The 23,144-nt window shown below is 34.4% G+C and overlaps 1 protein-coding gene across 1 annotated transcript in view; it reads left to right on the top strand.

Moving 5' to 3' along the window:
• Nucleotides 1-8,879: 8,879 nt before the first annotated feature.
• Nucleotides 8,880-23,144, top strand: part of LOC128991833 (PDF receptor) — a 212,439-nt gene continuing 198,174 nt past the window's right edge. Inside the window, exon 1 of the mRNA XM_054415039.1 lies at nt 8,880-8,962. The gene's annotated coding sequence lies outside the window, so the exon portion shown is untranslated. The remainder of the gene's footprint in view (nt 8,963-23,144) is intronic.

The raw sequence follows: 23,144 nt of genomic DNA, 5'->3' as shown, positions 1-23,144 counted from the left end.
ATCAGACTATGCGGAGGCACATAATCAGCTCATAACAGATTTCAAAAGTAAGAACCTGCAGGAACTGATTTGTTCTCCCCTGGGATGCATACGTGACCAGATTCCTACAAGCGTGTTTGCGAAACATATTGTTCAGTTTCACCGCAGCACAAAAGTCTCAGTCAAAGTTATTGTGGATGATGAGCGAGCTACCAGACATCTCAGAAGAGGACTAAAACACAATGAGTTTGTGAATCAGCTACGAGAGGATATTGCTGAGGAGCTAAGGAGGTACAACATCTCAACACCACCTACCACCAACATCACAGCAGGGCAGGAGCAGTCACAACCACAGGCATCACCATCGCCACTACCTGCATCCACAACAGTACAGGATGTCGAACAAACGTCTGTCAGCCCTGAGGAGTCTGCAGAAGAATACAGTGGGGGAGGGATCAGTGAAAAAGTCTCTATCAGTGAAGTGGGGAGTGCAAACCCTATTGTAGTATTTCCATCCGAAAATAACACACGGGACTCCACTTTAAACTCCCCGCTCGTGCTAGGGATGGAAGAAAAATAACACCACCCAAAAACATTTTTATCAATAAAAATAACAATAAAATAAAAATATTCCATCAGAACATTCAACATTTAGCAAGCCGCATCGAACCACTAGAAATTATTTTAAACGAAAGTAACCCCGATATAGTAGTTTTAACAGAGCATAAATTAAATCAAAATGAGATATCCAGATTGCATGTAAATAAATTTAAATTACTTTCTCATTACTGCCGCACCACCACGACGGGAGGGGGTGTTGCCATCTTTGCGCGTGGAGCTGTGAAGTGGAGTCCAGTTGTTATTCCTGAAGTGTTATCCTTACATGAAGACAAACAGTTTGAGAGCAGCATGGTTTGTTTTAAATCCGATACTGAATCATTCTTGTTGGTTGCAGTTTACAGATCACCAATTTCTAAAGTTCCAATTTTTTTAGACAGGCTAAGTAAGCTATTAGATATTGTACTAGCTAGGAATAAATATGTTATAGTGGCTGGTGACATAAATATTAACACATTAGGAAATGATAGGAATGCCACGGATCTAAACTCTGTTCTAGTTAGACATGGAATGCAATATCTGGTTGATTTTCCCACAAGGGTAGTAGGGCCCTCGGAATCTGCAATAGACAACTTTTTGACAAATATTCCCAAATCTAATCTAAAAATAGAGGGACTGGTTACATATCTATCTGATCATGATGCTCAAATTTTGACCCTTGATAAATTAACCAAAAAAACATGGAAAAACGAGTCACTGAAGTATTTAGACTATAACCTATCTGATGAAAATCTAATTAATTTCAAAATATCATTACAAAACGAGTCCTGGTTTGAAGTTTTTAATGCAAACTGTGAACAAAAATACGAAACATTTTATAAAATTTTCAAATCACATTTTATCACAGCATTTCCAAAACAAGTAATAAAGAAACAAACTAACAGTAAAGAGTGGTATACTTATTCATTAAAGGAGGAATTTAACGAAATCGTGGAATCATCAAAATTAGCTAGATTATTAAAAGACGAAAACTTGTCTAACCTCTGTAAAACAAAAATGAAGACTTTTAAAAAATCGGCAAACAAAACTAAAAGATTACACTACGATAAAAAAATAAATAACTCGGATAATGTTATGAAAACAACCTGGAAAATTATAAATAAAGAAGTAGGTAACAAAGAAAATAACTTAGTGAATGACATGACCATTGCGTACAAAGGAACAACTATTGCAGATCCCAGGGCAATATCTAATGTAATAAATGACTACTTTGTAAGTTTATCTGGAAATAATGGTTCTGTAAACTGTAATAAGTTGTTAGATAATCACCAGCCAGTACTAACAAATTGTGTCAAATCTAAAACATTATTTCGATGTGAACCTGTTTCATGTGAGGAAGTAGAAAAACTGATAAACTCTTTAAGTAACAAACCTTCACGTGGGCACGACGAAATTCCCGTTAAAGTAATAAAATATACAAAACAAGAACTAGTTCCAATTTTTACTCATTTAATTAATTCATCTTTTATATCCGGTCATTTTCCAAAATTATTAAAAGTTGCTAAGGTTGTGCCTATTTTCAAAAAGGGGGACCCTCAGTGCGTAGAAAACTATCGACCAATATCACTTTTGCCAGTTATTTCAAAATTATTTGAAAAGGCAATGAAAATTAGGCTAGTGTCTTTTATAGAAAATAACAACCTTCTATTTAGTGGCCAACATGGTTTTCGCTCAGGCAGATCAACAATTACAGCTGCTTCAAGTTTTTTTGAGAGTATAATAAATTCAATTGATAGCCACGAAAATGTTATAGGAATATCAATGGACCTTACGAAGGCTTTTGATAGGGTATGTCACCAAACTCTATTACTCAAACTAGAAGATATGGGAGTAAGAGGTCACATTTTGGCGTGGTTCAAATCATATTTATCGGAAAGAAAGCAATACGTTGAAATCATGTCTAATAAAAATAATTGGCTGGTAAAAAACAGATCAGAAATAAAACTTAATCACTTTGGTGTCCCTCAGGGTTCAATACTAGGCCCTATTTTATTCCTTTGCTACATTGATAAGATTCCAAATGTTCTGTCGTGTGTACCTTGTGGAAATATGTGTTTATATGCTGATGACATTAACTTAAAAATTACAGGAAAAACAGTAGAACATATCGAAATAGATACCTTTATAGAACTTGCAAATATTAAAAATTACTTACTATCCAACAATCTCAAAATAAACAAAAGTAAAACTAATTTTATATCATTTTCAACTAAGCAATGTAAAAACAAAATAGAACCGTTGATTATTTTGGATTCCGATGAAATCAAACAAGTTGAAAAAATAGATTTTTTAGGTTTAAAAGTTGATAAACATCTATCCTGGCAGGACCACGTCAATCATGTTTGCTCAAAGATAAATTCAGGGATATTTGCTTTGAAAAAGATGTCATATCTATGTAATATCAATACTTTAAAAACAATATATCATTCTCTTGTCCATAGCCACATTTCATACGGTATATCTTTATATGGAGCTACAACTAAGAAAAATCTTAATCGAATCTTAAAATTACAGCAAAGGGCATTAAGAACAATGATGGGACTAAAAAATGATGAATGTGTTAAAATTCATTTCAAAAATTTTAAAATATTAACTGTGTTTGCCCAATACATTTTTGAAACTGCTCTCATAGCGAAAGAAAGTATATCAGATAACGCACAATTATGCTACAATACAAGAGGAAAAGCCCTAAGAGAAAATAGTCGCAACCATCTTTTATTTTCAAATAAAAAGCCCACCTGTGCCGGAAGAAGATTTTTACGGTTTCTTCCAAATCATTTAAAACCCATTGGCAACTCAATCAAATTTAAAAACAAATTAAAAAATTATCTCATAGAAATCGCTCCCTACTCCATTAAAGAGGTGTTTCCCCAATTAACCTGATTTTATTTTTAGTTTCTTAGTATTATATAAATTGTAATTTTAGCTTATAACTTTATTTACTAGGTTAGGAATCTGACACTATTCAATGTACAATGTACAATTGTTGAATAAAGATATTGAAATGAAATGAAAATGAAATGACTATTAAACTACAGAACAGTCAACAGTCAATGCTAGTGATGGTTGGTACAGTATTTAATTCTAGGCCAGAGGTTATTTTGACTTCACGCCCTATTGCCCACCTATCAGGCAAGGTTGCATTTATGCAAAGTAGTGTGTTAAAGTAGTGGGACACCATGTCCCAAAAAAAAAACTTAACAATTATTGTATTTACTTATAAAAATGTTATTAACAATCACGCGATAAACTAATAACATTTTACCTGACACAAATATTCCTAAGTTTTGTTTGATATCATATGTGTTAATGATTTTCAACATGGTTGCCATTGTTGGCAAAAAGATAGGTAATACGGCTGTCCAATTCTGCCCACAGGCGCATTTCGTCAGTAATGTTAGTAAAGGCTGCATTTATTCTTTGCCTCAATTCTCGGACATCAGAGACTTCTATGTTCTATGTTCTAGCTTGGAACTTGATGAAACCCCAGACGAAAAAATCACAGGGTGTTAGGTCTGGGGACCGTGGGGGCCGGCGTATTGGACCGTCACGTCCAATCCATCGAAAGGGGGGAAGGTGTGGTCGAGTGATACTCTTACAAAGCAATTTATAAGTTTTCATATTTAAATTTTTCTTTAATATTCTAAGAATGCTAGATTTTGACGAATTAACTCACGTGCTGCACAGCGAACAGACTTTCGAGGGTTGTGAAGAAATAATTGTTACACGTTTTCAATCAATTCATTTTGGATTTTAGGCCTACCATTACCTTTTAAATGTGTTTGAAACTAAACGGCATCCAGTTAACATAAATTTGTCATAACAGGCTCGAATGATGTTTCGTGATGGAGGACGTCAACCATAGCGTCTTCTAAATGTTCTTTGCACTTCAATATCTGACTTACTTTGAATGTACCACTCAACGCATTGCGCTTTCTCTCGTGTGTTCATGATGCCTGCTAATGACAGGGCAATGTTTTGAAATTTCAAGTTTCAGGCGACAACAATGAATCAGCTGATAGTTACAACTGATAGTTACAAATGACAAAAAACATTATGAGCTCAGTTATCATTTGATCACCTTCAAAATAGACTAGGTATGCCTGGACGTATTATGTAATAATTTAAAATTGTTCTTTTTTTTTGACACGGTGTATTTCCAACACTTTTATCGAATAGCAAGCTATTAACGGAGTGGTATGCAATAAATAAATACAATCACGTACATCCTTCCATGGACACATCATTCTATGTTTGTTAACAATTATTTGATTAAAACGCTTGCGTGTGAATACAAATATGTTTTCAAAGGTAAACTGGAATGGGTCATTGCGGATGTTAATCTATAAGTATGTTGTTGTAACGGTATTGTTGCAACATGGTCAATAAATAGACTATCTATGAGGTGCGATGTGGTATTATCTGAATCTTGATTGGCTTTGCTAAACACAAAACATTATCCTTTATTGTTCATTATCATCCAGAATACATTGTCAATAAATACAACTAATTTATGTGTTTAAAGCTGATATGATTTTTCATAACTTTCATCGACCAAAACATTTATTTAAAGAAACTAATTTATTTTCAGTTTAAAATGTTGATATTATATTCTCATAACATTGCTAACACTGCATTGGTTGATAATTTGCTTTGTTATAACCAATTAATTTTTCTATCAAGTATGGAGTAATAAAGTACGATATTACAACAAACATGACTTGCTTTGTAATTTAATACTGCTCTTTGGAATATTTAATAAAACATAATAAATTATATTAATTTAAAAACTTTATGATTACGAGAACTCAAAAGTTGATTGGCACTCTTTGTTTATTTGCTTAATTAAACTGTTTATTAGGTCACTTTTTGTTTGGTTTTCATCTCATAACTGATTTGATTATAATTAAGCTGGCAAGGGAACTAGAGGATCCAAACTGTATAAAACATAAGCAGTGCTGGTGCTATAAATAGCGCAGTGCGATATAAACAAGTTAGATCTCTGGGGTATGGTAACCTCTACTCAGCGGCAACTCGGGATTTTATTAACATGATTAGACTGCGTAAGTATAAATAAGTAATACTATTATGCAATTTATCGCAACATATGCCTATTTCCCCTTTTATACTTAGACACAGGTTACTGAGAGTAAACATTTGTCACAAATAAGAGAGTACTTTTTTGTCCGTAATGTCAGGCCTACAGAAAATATCCTTAAAAACAGTGAAATAAAAATTAATTCAAGCATTGCTAGATTCTAAGTGTTTACAGGCCTAATGACAGTCTTATATATTAAATACCCCCGCCGCAGCAAGCCTGCAGACTAAGCGAATTTCCACTTGTCTGATTACATATTTACTAAAATATTTCCATAAATAAAACATATTATTCCCAATTTAAATAGCATTAGATTTAATGAGTGCTTAGGTTTGCTGCTACGGGGAAGGTAAAAAGTGTTTTTTTACCAAATGTCAATAGTATAGCATAAAATAGATAAATTTGCCATATTTTATCAACATATATCCATAAACAAGTAAACTACAACAGTTTTCTCCGTAACCATTAGGCATACAACAATGCTTCAATATACTAAATTATTTATTTTTTTAAGCTCTACAAAATGGTTTGGAAAGATATTCCAAAATTTTATGTTTTTAGGGTCAAAAATGGGAAAACCCCATTTTTACCTCAAAAAACCCCCCATAAACCCCCGTTCCCATGGTCCGATCATGCTGGTTCGCGAACTCGTTAGAATAAATGCAGGTTTACACGTTTATGCCAAATTTAATCAAAATAGGACCATTTTTGTTCGAGTTATCGTGCTAATGGACACACATATAATATATATATATACATTATATATATATTAATCATAACCATCCGTTATTGAACGGATGGTGTTTTGGCCTCTAGGGACCTCAAAAGGAAAAAGTAAATCGGTCCCGGGTCCAGGTCTTACCATGAGACCTACGGTAATAGCTTATTCCCTATATGGGAAATTCGCTAAAAACCTTTGCAAAACTTATGACAGCTAGCCTGACCATACAACTATACAGAATTACACGCGGGTTGTACCAAAAGAAAGGCTATCGGTCCTATATGTGCAGGTTTTTTTTTAATATTCATGTTAATTGGTCCAAAAATGGAAATTACACTTTGCTTATGGAAATTTAACACAGGGCTTGACATTGAAAGCCTTTTTCTCAGCTCCTGTGCATCACAGGGAAAATCTACGTATACTGTAAAAAATGAAGAAGAAATATATTTGCCTGGAGATACGTGCAGAATAACTTTATAAATTGAAAACAGGATAAAATAGCACAAAAATGAATTAAAAATATAAAAACCATGGGCCTTATGGGTTGCCATGCTGGTGACGAAATGTCAACCAAATATAACAGAGAATCAACACAAAATGGAAGAAAATCCAATCACATGTTTTAGTGGTGAAAATAGAGAAGTATGTACATAATATATTTTTGATCGAACTTTCGACCTCTGGATGACCTCTAGTGTTCATAAAAAAGCAAGCCATCTAGGACTTCTTCTATATCCAACATTATTTTAAACGAGGGGACCCGTGCGTGTATTGGGTAGTTTAATAGGGTCCAAAACATGTCTCCGAGACAAATTGAATCCAGTGCAATATCCATTTTCCTTTTCAAGATGATGTTGGCTTAGAACAGTAGTTATTAGTTGAATAGAACTACTAATTAAGAAAAAAATTGTGTTTTACATTCACACTATAAAGGATGATTTAAGGAGTATTCTTACCTACCTCAATCAGGCCTCAGTTATCAGCACAAAAATTAACCTACTTAAAATACATTATCACAAATCTCTAAATGTAGATTTAGAGACAACCTTGGTTATACATCCGACTCAAGCAAAAGCTGTTAAATTACAATTCACATTTAAACCATTGTAAAGAATGTTGTTTAGCACAACTTGATCTTTCTGATATTTGTAAATGGAGTCTAGAAATAAATTAAACGTGAGGGGGCGAGGCCCTGAAGGAAACCTTTTAAATTTCTATTCGCAGGTGATCTAGATCATTAGCTTTAAAATGACTACTTAATTGGAAAAATCTTAAACATTTATCTTCTTTTAAATATGCTGTATCAGATTTGTTGATAAGGGATTGGGTTTTCTTTTTTTACGATTTATCAGGCAAAGCAAGAAAATAAAAAGGAAAACATCCACCCCACGCGCCCTCAGCGAGGGTATTCCTAAGGGTCACAACACTTGTACTCAAGTTCTCTTTCTCGTCTCCTGGGACTATATATAAGTCTAACAGAGTAATGGGATTCCAACATAAATACTTGATTTCTAAATACGTAAGGATTATGAATTTTGGAGCAAATATTTTGTTATAACTAAACTTGTGTTTTTCTATACAGTTGAATAATTCATTTGTAAGGCAATTACAAATATGTCCCTCAGTTGTTTAATGATCCTTAATGCATTGAAGAACCTTTCTTATCGGCTTTTCTTCGATTAGCATTTAGAGTGGTTATGAGTTCAAGTAAACAAGTTCTAACCAAAGTCTAAAAATACATTCTACAGTGCGATGTACATGCATTCTAAAAATAGAATAAAACACAGCAACGTAATGACTTGTAGCCTATAAGAAGCTTTCAACAGTTTTACCCGAGTGTATGATCACTTTATTGGTTAAAGAGATCTTCCAAGTGACTTTAATCATGGAAACCGTATTAAATAGTGGATGCATTTTTTATATGCGTATTCTGACTTTTCTGCAAATATTTCAGAAATGATACGAATTTTCTTTAACCAAACGGAATCCTATGAGTTACAAATCTGTGAGTTTTCTATAGTCTGTATGATCGAATCTGTCTCCTATATTGCCTATATTTACAAGTATACAAGTCACTTGTAGGTAACTATTTAAAAATAATACTGATACATTATAGAACAACAGTTGATTAATGCTATCAAACAAATGTGGTCGTATTAATGGTTTTCCATTAGCAAAGCTCCGTCCCCAGTTGATAACACTTAACGTGGTGACGGGAGCCCACATTTGTGCGACAAGCTACTTGATCGTCAAGCCAGTTGGCTGCCATTTTATGCGACCAAGTGACTTGTCGGACAACTGGTACGTGCATTTTACTGGCTTATAAGACACCACGCATTACACCCGTAGTAGTGTGAATTCCTCCACTAGGTAGTGATAGTTCCTGTGTTGGCCACAGTAGCGCTAGCGAGTTACCCACCCCCGGGGGCGGCGTGAGTGGAGGCGGCACATGAGCCACAGTACCGCGCGCGCCTCTGTCCCCACAGGTCGTACCGCGTTATGTGTGTGAGTGCCCTTGACTCGCGCTCTCCGTTGACCTCCATGTGGTACGTACCTAAACCTGACTTGGTGTCTTTAAATTAAGTCGTACGACATACAAGTTTTTGTATGCTGTTCTATAAGTTGGATTCCGGTGTATATATGTTTTCTTAGTAAATCAAGTTTCAAGTGTTAATTTTACCAGTGATTACGAACTAATACTTAAGAAAATGAGTTTTGAAAAACTCAGATATTAAAATATTTACAGACTATTAAAAACATTGGCTAAACTAGCTATTAGCACGATTTTTGTTTTGTTTTAGTGATTAAAAGCTTAAACAGTTTTACTAATTTCCTTCACATTTCTATAGTTTATTTTAAATTTTAAAATCCTAACACTAAACCATATATGTAGATCTATTAGTTTCGTAAATGCTGTTAACACTCAACATACTGAGGTAACCTTTATTTCAATTAATTATACCATTGACTATACACAAAATTGCACCACGATTTTTGGCTTCAAAGTTTTACACTGGTAAGTCTATTCTGTGTATAGTCAATGATTATTCACTATAAATAATTCTTTGTCCAAAAATTAGTTTTAACTTAAAGTATTCATACATAGGTAAAAAATAATGAACGAAGAAGTTATAAAAAAAACCCGATGAAAACATGAGGAAATTTTATGTAAGAAGAAAAATTATTTTTGTAATTCCAATAACCTAAATCAAATATTAAAGCTTGGTTAGTTCATTAAAAGGTACATTGTAGTTGCGTCTATTTTCGATCCAGGGATAAATTGGTTTTAACTTTCAAGTACAGGTCAAACCAGTCACCTGTCATTAAATACAAGCTCTTTAATTATAGGCTATAGTTTATGGTAGCATCTAACAGCGTTGTTTAAATAGGCTAGATTGTTGGTTGATTTTACCAAATTATTTTCAACATTGATATCAACGATAACATTAGGAATAATAAACAGTGTTGATTACTGTTCAAAATAATTGGGTTTTATGTCAAGTATTTTTAAAATCTCAGCTTCGCCCAAAAGTGGAATAAAAACAATGACACTTAAAACACCAAAAGACTCTTTTAATCGAATCCAGTTGAATTATTGAATAATAAGGTTTAAACTATTAATTTAACGCCGAAAAATAAAAGTAAAATAGGTCAATTTCCTTGATGAAAGATGCTTTAGGACAATATATCGACATTTACCCTTTTTAATTTTGAGTAGCTGGAGGCTATCTCGCGGGACAGAGTTGGGAAGGTCAGTTTTACGTGGAACAAAATTTAATTTGGCAGCTAACAGCGTGTGTCTATTGAATAATACTGGAGCATCAAGATCTATTACTTTACCCAACCCACTATGTTAAACTTCTCTATCCCAAGCGTGATGTAAACAACTTCTTTACTTCACGAGTGAAGTAAGGTTTCACCAACGACGTTCAACGCTAGAAATCAGCTGTGTGCTTGAATTTAATTGTTATGTTTTAAAGAATGTTCCTAACCTAGCTTTAATAACATAAACATATTGGCATATTACATTTAAGTACTTAATCTTACGGGAATATAGATTATTAATTTTTTAATGTTCTGGTGGCAGATTTTTATTGTTATTGTCCTACGTATGGACAAAAATGATAAGATCGACCTAGATAAAGTGCACAAAATAACTACTCCCAATTATTTGAGTTATAAAATAAACCCCTTCAAATTTGAATTCTCTTGTTATTGCAGCATACACACTAGAACTGTTTGTACAAATGTCTCTTATCAAAATTTAAAAGTTACTGTAATAACGACATTATATCTTACTGAAAGAATTAGTGTTTTACCAGCTCGTTTATGACAACTATGTTTTCCACTCAACTTTCAAATTTAATTGCTTTGTAAAATTATTTTTCAATAAAAAAGTATAACTTATTCGTAAAAAAGAATCTAATGAAATGTTAGATATCTTATAGTGTTTTTAATTATAGATGTGTAATAAAATACAAGATCAAATTACATTCATTAAGTTAGAGCTTACAATTCTATAATACTCCCTTTGATGGCGGGTGATTGAGCATCCACTTAGTTTAATTAAATACAATCAGTTAGAGGCAGACATCTTGTATTGGAGTTTCTCATTTAAACCTAATATCAACAAGTGTTACTGATTTTACCTACCATGCACCTTTTTATTGTCTTCATAAAACAAAGGTTCGTGATTAAAATTGAATTATTTTGAATAAAAGTAGTGCATAGATAGGTTGATTTCTGTAGTTTTTATTCCTTTTTTGAGATTTATGGTCTATCTCAATTTATGGTACTAATTTTTTTAATAAATAACTTTTTGATCAGCATTGTACGTGTTATTAAATTTACGGAAAGTAAATAAAGAGACGTCTTATAACACTTAAAACATATATTTACGCTAATACTGTTACTCACAAGACTGTAAATATACAAAAAAGATGGTAAGTGGTGATCGATTTCGACAGTCGTCATTCGCCTATTGGGTCTGATGATGATGAGAGTGTCGAACCGAAATCGACCACCACTTACCACCTTTTTTGTATATTTACCGTCTTGTGAGTAACAGTATAAGCGTAAATATATGTTTTAATAGTGTTATAAGATGTCTCTTTATTTACTGTCCGTAAATTTTTAAATAATGTTGCTGGAAAGCTGTATTTTCTATCACACATTTTATTTAGTGTGTAGTTTTAAATTATTTAAGTTTAATCAATTTACTGTATAGCTGTTGTGGTCTTATATCCAATAACTCTGGTTTACATGTATTCAACTGGTTTGATAGCAGCCTACGGTTCGGTCAAATTTTATTTTTTCTTACACTCTTTAAAATATCAATGAGCGTTAGAATGAACTTAAAATAGTAAAACACATGCAATGTGTAAACTTGCAAATATTTAAACAGATTATGCAGGGTTAAAAATCACAAAACACTGAATTTGAGTTATAGATTAATTAGTACAGCCCATTTTACAAAAGGTTTCGTTTTAAAATATGAGTGTAGGGGTCCCCGGCCGGTGGTCGTAAATTCAGGGGGTTTATCGAATCTAACCTAACCTAACCTAACCAAACTTCTATATGCGGATTAGAGCCAGAGGTGGCCAGTTCTCCGTTTCCCTAAAAAAGTAACCCCCTCAGGCTAATATTGGAGGATTCCATCATATACAAGAATTAATTGATTTAGTATTCATTGTTAAAATGCGTTGCATCTAATACAATTTCAAGTCAAACTGTGTTGTATATTATTGTATGTTTCTACAAATTCAGAACATTGACGCAGTTGTTTATTTAGGAACATGAAAAAGGACTACAAAGTTCCACTGGAATTGAATTAATACAAACAATGTAGAACTTGAAATTTTATTGAGATGGGGGTTAAAAAAATCGAGATTTGTGATCCACTGTAGTCTATGAGGCTTGACGATGTTAGCTCATGTCTGCAGTAATGTGAACTGAAGTTTCAACGGCAAACTGCAAACTAATATTGTCTTCCTGCCAGGTAAGTTAATGTTCAGGTTCACAAAATATAAACCCATTAATTGAGTTTGGTCAACTTTTCCGATCACATGGTTCGCTGCACATTGATAGGATTTGACGTAAAACCGGTAAACTTGCTAGGAGACTGGCATATTTTTTATGTGTATTTAATGGATATGTAAAATTATAGATGATTTGAAATCCCGAAGCGTGTATTACAATTTTGTCTACACCTAGTGGGCAAGTAATCTATACATGGTGTATAGAAATCTATATGTCAAATTTATATGTTAAAATATGTTGGACTAGTAATAAAATTTATCGATACAGTAGAATTCAGTGTTTTTCAACATAAACGCATTTCCTAAAGTATTGACGATTAGACAACAGATACTTATAATAAACAATAAGATTATCCATCCATTGTATGGGGATAGCACGGGGGATAGTGTATAAGTGTAATGAGGTGAATGGAGTAATACTCGTGATTTTGCGTTTGTGGCAAACTGAGAGGGTAAGGACACGGTTTTGGAAAATTTGGTTCTTTAAATTTACGGTATGAAATAGTTACAAATCTACAATAACCATCATACACCTTAACTACCACTGCATCTTAACTAAAGAAAATACCCCCGCCGCAGCAAACCTGCAGAGTAAGCGAATTTATATTTGCATGATTTGATTTTCAATTAAACCCATTTCAATAACATTTCGTTTAACGACTAGGTTTGCTGCTACAGGGAGGGTAATAAGGTGTGTTTTAGAAAATATTAATAGCTTAGTATAAAATAAATAGATTTACCAAGTTCGATCAAAATATATCCATAAACATGCAAACTACGACAGTTGACTCCATACAACATTTGTTTTAGACTCTCCATAAAAATCACGTGGGAATTTTAAATTTCCAATTATTTTGAATTTTCTTTATACAAACATATAGACGGACATTAGTAGAAAAGTCTAACATCAGAACTTTAAAAGCTTAAAGGGCAACGCTCTTGGACAGTATCAAGGTGTGAATAGCCCTGAACGTATAAAAGCGGGCACGGTTTATAAGTACAAATATTGGTACAGTATAGCTATCTATACATTAATTTGAAACTGTTTTTCTTTGTGACAGCTATTTTGAGAGAACGGCTGGGCGTAGAAACTCGGTAGAGGTGTCTAAAGAAAGGTCCTGGTCTGTAGATGAGCCATCAAAAGAGAACCATGGAGAATTCCCTCGGGGCTCTGCCCCAGTGGCCTTTAAATTCCCATCCCATGTTATTCTTATGGAGGAAAACGAGGTTTTTGTCACAGCTAATTTGAGAGAACGGCTGGGCGTAGAAACTTGGTAGGGGTGTCTAAAGAAAGGTATTGGTCTGTAGGTGAGCCCTCAAAAGAGAAACGATGTAAATTTCCTTGGGGCTCTGCCCCAGAGGCCTTCAAAGTTCACTCTGCAATTTTGTTTACATTTCGACCATATGGATAATTTTACACTACTTTTAATTAACCAGCTGTTAATATTAAAATTGTATTCAAAGGTCTACTGAAACTGTCAAAACTAAATGTTTACATTATTATTTACGATTTTAAATGGATTCTCCACTGCATGGCAAGTTTTTTATAGTTTCAACAAAATGATGAATTTATTATACGTTTGAAATGGTTTGTTCAAAAATCTATGCTTTATTGCTCTTAGAAAATTTTAAATTATGAAATAAGTGTGACTTATCAATTTCAAAGGAACATATAAGTATTCCTTATCGGGTTAGCTTATACATATTGTAAGGTTGGCACTTGCCTTTTTTCCTACTTTCAATCACCATTTATTTTTAAATTAAAGAAAGAACACCTGAGATTCATTTATTGGTATAACAGTTTTTGATAATCAGGTTGAAAATTGTGTCATAGATGAGTACGTTGAGGATGAGAGCTGTGTTCAAGTTTTGGAATAGACTAACTACGGAGTCTATGGTTTTGGTAAAGTAGGTGAACTAATGTCAATTCAGGTATTAAAAAAAAATTTGTACACAGTTTTTACTTTGATGTAGGCCTACACATGTAGCTAGGTTGAACAACGCATCTAAACCTCACTACACACAAAAAATTCGGAAACACAACAGTGTCATCACATCTCATCGCATTTACATAATTTGTTACCAATGCTGGACTAGGTTATGGATTTGGTTCCGCAAATGTTCAAGATTTGTGATAAAACTTCCTACAATTATGGTTCATTCCAATCTACGAAATACATGCACAGCTTTATGTGATCTATATGGCCAAGGCAAAACTACCCCATAAGTTAATGAATTATCAAGTAAGAACAGGATGATTAAATACATGGGTCGATGTGGCAAGAGAAGGATTTAAAATTGCTGAGATCGAAGTAAGAATGTTACTGCTTTCTGGAGAATCAGATATTTTTATAAAAAAAGATGAAGATTTACTTATAAATCCGGATACAATCTGAATGATTTTCCTAAAGCAGATGGAATTAGTGGTTAGTAATAAATATTGACTCTTTCCGTAACATGATAGACTAATTATATAAACTCATTCTCCCATATATTGAAAGTGGCTTTGGTATGAAACAAACTCATGAACAAACAATTATAAGACTCCTAAAAAACCTTTTGGGCAACCTAAAGCCGAAAGAAAGGTAGGAAATATTGTGTTAAACGAATTCATCAATAACGTTTTTTTAGGGAACTCAATCGTCATACTTATTATTGCTTATCCTCCCTTCATATAACTAAGATTTTAATGACTTCACTCTATCCAACGCAGTTAGCTGAATTTACATAAAACCTCAAGATTAACCATCGATTTCGACGGGGTTCCACTAGTATTTGTGTTAAATTTAAACCCAGTCGGCTTAGTAGTTTTAACGCGCTTTTTACGTAACACACATACAGACCGACACCATTAGATGTTTTGTATAGTAAGTACACTCAAATATACAAAACAATCTACGACGATACAACAGTTTTACATGACCTGCATCGTGAAATTTAAATACCACTCTAATAGAAATAGACTAATAGAAAATGCCAGCACCTTCTCCTGTATATTTAGACACCAATACAACTACTGTGCCGAAATATGAAAACCAATTCACGTGGAACACTATAAGACCGACAATCACTCAACAATCACTTCATAACGTTAGTAACCTATTGATATAAATATGTATCCTGACTACAACAGTTATACTACTAGGTGGCGTTCGCAGAGGCATCCACAAAATTGAGCGGAGTCATCAAGGGTTCATATTATATTGTTTTTGTCTTACTGCAGTAAAAACAGTATTTTTTCATGCATGCGCTGCGGGTCTAAAGTAGCATTTTTAATTTTTAGGGAGTAAAAATCGTTTTTAGCCTCTATGGAGTAAAAATCAGCTGTTGTCAACTCAGTTGTAAATTTCGATTGTAAACGATTGCATGTATCGAAAATATGTATCGATTTGTGCTTCGTAATCATTTTTAACATATTACAGTCTACAGTCTCTTCCCGTAGCATTTTAGCATTGCAGATACATTAATCCATTCCCAAACTCAACACTGCTCACATTTACTACTTCCTTCACCACACCCTACGTCGTGGACCTGTTTCCCTCTCTTCCCATAGCATTTTAGGATTGCAGATACATTAATGTAATTGCCAAAGACATTTCCCACACTCTGCGCTGTTAACCTTACTACTTCCTTCACCATTTACTACGTCATTGGCCTGTTTCCTTCCTTTCTCATAGCATTTAAGTATTACAAATTCACTTATCCATCTGCTCAAACGGTTCCCCCACTCTGCACTGCCAGCCTTTACTACTTCCTTCACCACTTACGTCGTGGACCTGTATTCATCGCTTTCCATAGCATTTTAGTATTTTAGATACGTTAATCTAATTGCAACAAACATCCCCACTGTCCGTACTGCTAGACTTTACTACTTCTTTCACAATTTCCTATGTCTTGGGCATGCTTCCATCCCTTCTCATAGCATTTCAGCATTGCAGATACATTAAACCTGCTACAAACGGTTTCCAGTTCCCACACTCCACACTGCTCACCTTACTACTTCTTTCACCTGTTCCTACGTCGCGGATCTGTTTCCCTCTCTTCCCATAGCATTTTAAGATTGCAGATACCTGAATCTAATCGTCATAAACAGATCCCACACTCCGAACAGCTCGCCTTTACTACTTCCTTCGCCACTTCCCACATCGCGGACCTGTTTTCCTCCCTTCCCATAGCATTTTAGGATTGCAGATACCCTTATCTTATCGTCATAAACAGTTCCCACACTCCGGACAGCTCGCTTTGACTACTTCCTTCACCACTTCCTACGTCACGGGCCTGTTTCCCTCCCTTTCCCATAGCATTTTTGATTGCCCATACCCTTATCTAATCGTCATAATAGTTCCAACACTCCGGACAGCTCGCCTTGACTACTTCCTTCACCACTTCCTACGTCGCGGACCTGTTTCCCTCCCTTCCCATTGCACTTAAAGATTGCAGATACCTTAATCTAATCGTCATAAACAGTTCCCGCACTCCGGACTACTCGCCTTGACTACTTCCTTCACCACTTCCTACGTCGCGGACCTGTTTTCCTCCCTTCCCATAGCATTTTAGGATTGCAGATACCCTAATCTAATCGTCATAAACAGTTTCCACACTCCAGACTGTTCACCTTTACTACTTCCTTGACCTCTTCATACGTCACGAACCTCAAGCTAGTGTCGTCATTTGATTATAGTACCTGGGGACCGAGCTTTGCTCGGGGAAAATCATTAGTTCACTCTGAAAGCACCGTAGTATTGGAGATACATAAATCCACACATCTACATCCTACACAATTTCCTACGTCATGGACCTGTTTCCCTCCATTCCATTGCATTTAAAGATCGCAGATACCTTAATCTAATCGTCATAAACAGTTCCCACACTCCGGACTACTCGCCTTGACTACTTCCTTCACCACTTCCTACGTCGCGGACCTGTTTCCCTCCCTTCCCATAGCATTTTAGGATTGCAAATACCTTTATCTAATCGTCATAAACGGTTCCCACACTCCGGACAGCTCACCTTGACTACTTCCTTCATCACTTCCTACGTTGCGGACCTGTTTTCCTCCCTTCCCGTAGCATTTTAGGTTTGCTGATACCATAATCTAATTGTCATAAACATTTCCAACACTCCGGACAACTCGCCTAGACTACTTCCTTCACCACTTCCTACGTCGCGGACCTGTTTCCCTCCCTTCCCATTGCACTTAAAGATTGCAGATACCTTAATCTAATCGTCATAAACAGTTCTTGCACTCCGGACTACTCGCCTTGACTACTTCCTTCATCACTTCCTACGTCGCGGACCTGTTTTCCTCCCTTCCCGTAGCATTTTAGGTTTGCTGATACCTTAATCTAATTGTCATAAACATTTCCAACACTCCGGACAACTCGCCTAGACTACTTCCTTCACCACTTCCTACGTCGCGGACCTATTTTCCTCCCTTTCCATAGCATTTTAGGATTGCAAATACCTTAATCTAATCATCATAAACAGTTCCCACGCTCCAGACAGCTCGCCTTGACTACTTCCTTCACCACTTCTTACGTCACGGACCTGTTTCCCTCCCTTCCCATAGCATTTTAGGATTGCCCATACCCTTATCTAATCGCCATAAACAGTTCCCTCACTCCTGACAACTCGCCTAGACTATCAACCATAAATCACCATAGCATTTTATGATTGCCTTTACTACTTCCTTCACTACTTCCTACTTCACGGACCTGTTTCCTTCCCTTCCCATAGCATTTTAGGATTGCAGATACCTTAATGTATTCGTCATAAACAGATCCTAGACTTCGCACTGCTACCCTTGACTACAATGTATCGAGTAATCTTAAGTATAATCTTTGCTCAATATTAACAAGTGATGTTTTTCCTTTTGTACTGTATTTGTAATTTCCTAGTATACTGTGGGTAGTTGGCTTATTATGAACACATGCTAAAACTTCAAATCTTTTGTTTACTTTTTACTTGTTATTTAATTCAGCCAACATGGTTACCTAGCAACCCATAAGACTAATGTAAGAAAATGTGATTTTCCGTTTCATTTTTCTACGGATTCCTGAGAGACTTTTTTAACGCCATATAGATGTTGGCACTCACCGATATGGTCTTTACCACCATGCAAAATTTGAAAACGATTGATTCAGCCGTCTAGGAGGAGTTTGCGTATTACGAAATGCATAAAAGTCGACGTATAAGAGCTTCGCTCGCTTCGCTCGCTCCGCTCAATAAATCAATCTGTTAATAAAACGTAATATAAGCCACTGGATTTCCTAGACCGTAGGTGTCTGTCAAACCTTAAACGCAAACTCTAATTTTGATTACGTCAAAGTCTATAAATATTCATAGCGTATGAGATTGAGAGAACGTTGGTCAAAGTATACGAAGCCAGTAATAAGCTATATTCGGTCTATAAATATACCTTCATTTTACGACTTCATCTGCAAATATCGCATTTAATTAGAAAATAAGAGATAACAGAACACACAAGGTTTAAACGTTACATTCAAATTAGGTTAATTGAGATCTCTTGGGACTGCTTTAATCAAACCGCTACAACGCGTCAAGGGAAACAGTTAACATGTAGTGAAATATCTCGGCTTTTACAGCTTAATTAGGTTTGACATTAACCTACACACCAAATAAACTATCAAAGGTTTGACACGACGCTTAAAATTGTAACGATTGTTCCATTCCATCACAGGTGACGTTAACGGAATCGTTATTTTAAAGCAACCCTTATAAATGCAGAGGCACTCGGAAGTTTTGTAATGGATTCTTCGATGCTAATGGACCAGAATATTTCGCGAGAGCAATCACGACGAATTGATTTATACCCTAAAATAACTTTAAGTTTTGAGCTAGTTGTTAATTTTAGAGGAATATTGTTTCATTTGGAACTTTTGAAAGTTGTTTTCTTGCAATCATCGCTTGAATACGACATAATTTTTATGTATATTTTATTTTTTTTATGTATGGGTAAAAGTTTTTGAATTGAATGCAGTGAGCACAACTATATTATATGATTTATATTTTAAATTCCTGGCAGTACTGGTAGGCCGTCGTATTATTTAGATTCATAACTATCCTTTGGTACTTAATAATTTAGAGCACAACGTTTGCATAGACATTTTAGAACGAATTTATATTTTTAACTGTTGATGATGGGATTAATTATTTATCACAATTAATTAATTAGGTTGTTAGGAAGAAATTTGTTAAAATACTCAGATTAATTGTGTATACAATTTTAAGTTAAGTCCCATAGTCCATAAACATTCACATTAAGCTTGGTTCAGAATTAGTAAACACAATAAGTACTTCCACCTAAAGTCCTCCCTTCACCCCAGCCTTCATTAAATATTATGTTGGCAGAACCTAGTAAAAATCATCCATTAACTGTAATGATGATGTATAGATATTGTAAGTTCAACGCAGAACTATTCAAAAACATTTATATTATTTTTCCTACAGTCACCCGGTAAAGTTGGGTTCCTTGTTGCTGTTTATAGTACAGAAAGCTGCTAATTGCTGCATATTTGTACTTTGTCGTACGGTTTATACTTTGGCGCACATCAGAATTCCAACGAAACAACACAAAACAGCGTGGTTCTATTATGCACGTAATCGGTGTACATTAAAATAGGTTTAAGATCATAATATTGTTAGCAGCTGATTGACTATTATAACTACGATTTAACCTGTCATTTCGTGTTTATAGTTTACTAGCTGTTGTACCCGTGCTTTGCAACGGGAAGAGGACACAAAATAGAAACATTTTAATCTTTACATCTGTTGCATATAATAGTTACACATCCGCCAACGCTTTTAGAAACAAAATTCTACTTTTATGGCCTTAATAGAAAAGTTTAAGTTATGACTTTTAAATCTGGTAAGTAGTGGATACCACCATTTTGGTTTTGATTAATTTTAAATATTGTGTAGGCTGATATGCGAAACACTGACCAAATCTTCGAATAAAACTTTCACATACATAATTTACCTTAATCTCCTTTAATTACATATCTTTTTTCTTTATTTTTGACATTTTAAATTTCAATTTTGAATATGCAAAAATACTAATTAATTTAAATGAACATTTTTTTATTTCACTCTTCTTCATATTAAATCACAAATCCTTCCATCTTCAGTTTCTGAACTCACAATGAATCATTAGCAAAACTAAGTCACCTGTTATAAGCTTTAGAAATATTGTTGTGCCTTATCAATAGTCTTTTGAAAATATTAAAGAAACTATATCTATACTATAAAAAATTTTAAACAAATAATTTAGCATTAAGGACAGCAGACAAAACTAATATGATTATCAAAGCGTCGAGGACCAAAAAATGTAATAGCAAATGCAGTATATGTTTCATTGCATCTCTCATTCTACTCTACAAAAATATCAACAAACAACTTAATATACAAACCAGTTCTTTTAATCAGTTCCATCGTCCATTGCCTTTACATTTTCACACTTACTATTAAGTAAACATAGCAACAGATATTTCATTGATTTTAGTAACAAAAGAACACTGTGTACTGCTTAGTTTTATGATATTTTCCTTGGTTTAATTTTATCAGTGGTGTGGCAATACCCAAATAATAAATTTATCAAATAAAGTAAATGTGAACTGAAAGCTATGTTAAGATAAAATAAGAGTATTTTGTATTACCATTTGATAATTAAATATTAGGCCTATATGTATACACTGTTGTATACACATATACAACAGATTTTAGAACACAAAAATCGACGTACAATTTAGTTATTGATGATATGCTTTAGTTTAATTTAAGCATAGGTTTAGCAAAACACAATAACTAAATTTACCTAAATATACATATAAAAAAAAACAATTTGATGTGCAAGTTATGTTAAGTTAATCTAACACATGTTAAGCAGTTCGAATTTATTTAAAGTAGCCTCCAAATTCATACAAAACATCTATACATTGTAATTTTCTTACTGTTTCCATGAAAATATATCAATAACATTATTTTCATAACACTTAAGACACTTTAAAAATTGAAAGCAGAGCCTGAGTTGATAGAGCAACGCTTTTAGAATATTTTTTTTATTTCTATAATCATTGACATAGTTTTTGAGTAAATGACCTTTGATAAACTTTTAGATTAAATAAAATATTTTATTTCATTGGATCAGCTGTCTTTAATTGTGAGATATGCAATTTGGCAGTTTGTTCTTGTTTACATTGAAATGCCAAGACAAATGTAAACATTGTGAGTATTCCCATTGCAGCCATGGAGACCAATCAATATTTACTTTTAAAATCGTCACCTCAGAACTTTTAAAGCCAAAGGGGCAAAGTCCACGGTCAGTATCGAAGTGTGAATAGTCCTATAATGGTCCTTGGTATGGTAGCTATATTTTTGTAAAATTTAAGCCCAGTGGGTTCAGTAGTTTTTGCACCTATTAGTAATACACATACAGAAACCATTAGATTTTTATATAATAGTATAGATGTTCTCTTTTCGGTATTTCTGAACTTTCTAGACTTTTCTTTTAAACGTTTTTAAAACATTCCTACGATCTTAATAAACAAGAAAATACCTTTGAAGCATTTTAGGCGCGGAATCTACTGCGAATTACAAACATATACGGAACTATTTTCTCAAGTCGCGGAGCACATTGCTTGCCAAGGAAAAAATAGTGGAGTGATACGGACCGGGGACTACTTTCTCTAGGGCACCTATTTGTGTTTCTGTTTTAGCCGAACCTAAAAACGTGTTGTATAGTGTTTGAAAGACTAATTAATTATATGCTTTATAGTGACTGTAGGAAAAATATAATGTGTAACACGAGTGCAAAAGGCCTTTTTTTTTGTCTTCACCACAATCCGTAGATCGGGGAATCGTCATAGTTCTTCCGTCTGGACGGGATTTTTCTGTATATTCACGAAGTGAGCTGGCGTATGTGTGTGTAAGAATGTTCCTCTATGTACTCGTTTATGTTGTAATATGGTCTATTGGTGAGGTATTTTTTTAAGTGTTGGACAAATGTTTTATTGTTGTGTAGATGTTTAAATTGTTGTGGTAGCAAGTTGTAGAATTTTGAGCCAGTGTATTGCTGAATTTAGAGAGTCTATGTTGGGGTAGATCTATGTTTGCTTTGTGTCTTGTATTATGTGTATGGAGTTCTTGTCTGCGGACAGGTGTTAAGTTTATGGAATAAATGATGGTTTCAAGGATATACAGTGATGTGATGGTAAGGATGTTGAGTCGGATGAATTGTGGTTTGCAGTGTTCATTTGGGTCCAACCTCAAGATTGTTCTTACGGTCTTTTTCTGTAGAATTAATATTCTTTCGAGGTTTTTGGCAGATGTAGAACCCCATGCGGCAATGCCATATCTCAAGTGTGAAGCGAAGATGGAGTGGTAGGCTATCATTGTGGTTTCCAGATCGGTGGTGTTGCAGATTCTACGGAGTACAAAGAGTGCAGTAGACAGTTTTTTACTAAGGTAATCTATATGGATCTGCCAGCTTAGGTTTTCGTCAATGTAGATACCCAGGAATTTAGTTGAGTCAACCTTTGCTGCACTCGAGATCATTCCGCACTCGCCTGCGGCTCGTGCGTAAACGTTGCTCTTGTGTGCAGCAAAGTGCCACTTTGCTCACTAGTTACACAAATAACTATTTATTGTACAGTAAAAATACAAGCATTTAGGT

Source organism: Macrosteles quadrilineatus, unplaced genomic scaffold, assembly GCF_028750875.1.
Source record: "Macrosteles quadrilineatus isolate MER2022 unplaced genomic scaffold, UCM_ALF_1.0 Scaffold_4__1_contigs__length_99947679, whole genome shotgun sequence".
Taxonomy (NCBI): Eukaryota; Metazoa; Arthropoda; class Insecta; order Hemiptera; family Cicadellidae; genus Macrosteles; species Macrosteles quadrilineatus.
This window is presented reverse-complemented; position numbering and strand designations above follow the sequence as displayed.